Source organism: Rhinoraja longicauda, chromosome 19 (genome assembly GCF_053455715.1).
Source record: "Rhinoraja longicauda isolate Sanriku21f chromosome 19, sRhiLon1.1, whole genome shotgun sequence".
NCBI lineage: Eukaryota > Metazoa > Chordata > Chondrichthyes > Rajiformes > Arhynchobatidae > Rhinoraja > Rhinoraja longicauda.
Window position 1 is genome coordinate 19,758,754 of NC_135971.1, and position 1,752 is coordinate 19,760,505.

Consider the following 1,752-nt stretch of genomic DNA (forward strand, 5'->3'; position numbering starts at 1 on the left):
GAGTCATAGAGTGATACAGTGTGGAAACATGCCCTTCGGCCCTTGCCTGCGCTTGGTCCATAACCCTACAAACCTGTCCTATCCTTCTATCTGTCTAACTGTTTCTTAAACGGTAGGATAATCCCAGCCTGAAATACCTCCTCTGGAAGCTTGTTCCATACACCCACCACCTTTTGTGTGAAAACGTTACCCCTCGGATTCCTATTCAATCTTTCCCTCTTCACCTTGAACCTATGTCCTCTACTCTGTGAAAAAAGACTGCATCTACCCGATATATTCTTCTCATGATTTTGTATACCTTTATAACATCTCCCCTCATCCTCCTGCACACCATGGAATAGAGACCCGGCCTACTTAACCTCTCCCTTTAGCTCGCGCCATCTAGTCCTGGCACCATCCTCGTAATTTTTTTTAACCCTTTCAAGCTTGACAATATCTATCCTATAATATGATGCCCAGAACTGAACACAATATTCTAAATGCGGTCTCACCAACATCTTATACAACTGCAATATGACCTCCTAACTTCTATACTCAATAGTCTACCATTTACTGTGTAGCTCCTGCCCTTGTTCGACGTCCCAAAATGCAACACCTCACACTTCTCTGTATTAAATGCCATCAACCATTCCTCCGCCCACCTGGCCAATCGAACCAGATCCTGCTGCAATCGTTCTTCACTATCTGCAAAACCATTAACTTTTATATCATCATGTGATACAATGAATTGAGTTTGACTTAACTTTATTGTCATGTGTACCGAGGGGTTGGACAGGCTAGATGCAGGAAGATTGTTCCCGATGTTGGGGAAGTCCAGAACAAGGGGTCACAGTTTAAGGATCAGGGGGAAGTCTTTTAGGACCGAGATGAGAAAGTTTTTTTTCACACAGAGTGGTGAATCTGTGGAATTCTCTGCCACAGAAGGTAGTTGAGGCCAATTCATTGGCTATATTTAAGAGGGAGTTAGATGTGGCCCTTGTGGCTAAAGGGGTCAGGGGGTATGGAGAGAAGGCAGGTACGGGATACTGAGTTGGATGATCAGCCATGATCATATTGAATGGCGGTGCAGGCTCGAAGGGCCGAATGGCCTACTCCTGCACCTATTTTCTATGTTTCTATGTTTCTATGACACCGTTGTTGCATGCGAACCAGTCAGCGGAAAGACTGTACATGATTACAATCGAGCCATCTGCAGTGATCAAATACAAGAAAAAGGGAAGAACGTGAATAACGCTTAGTGCAAAATAAAGTCGAGTAGAGTCCGATTACAGAAAGCCCGAGGGTCTCCATTTCATTAGATATTTGCTCGGGACCGCTCTCTAGTTCTTGGCAGGGTCGATTGATTATTGTGGCTGTGGCGGGTGAGTGCGTCAACACAGCTATCCCGTCAGCTTGCTACCCACCACCAACCCCCCCCCCCCCCAGTCCCCCGCCACAACCTCCCCCACCCACTTCCCTTATTTGTCGCTTTTATGGTTCGAAACGACGTGACTAGCTGCAGAATAAAACTGTAAGAATATCTTCCGTATTCCAGTCCCGTCTCCGCAGAGGAACCCGCGGCAGCGCTTGAACAGGTTCAGAATATCCTTCCCCGACAGACATCACCGCTGGCATTGGAATCGTTTCTGTGATTTGCCAAAGGCTATCCGGAGCTCCCAGCGCGGGGCTTGGAGTCAGTCCGGTGAGGTTCAGGGTCTGACTTCCGCGCTGACAGTGCAGGAGGGGGCACCCAGCGAGACCATTCGTCCCATC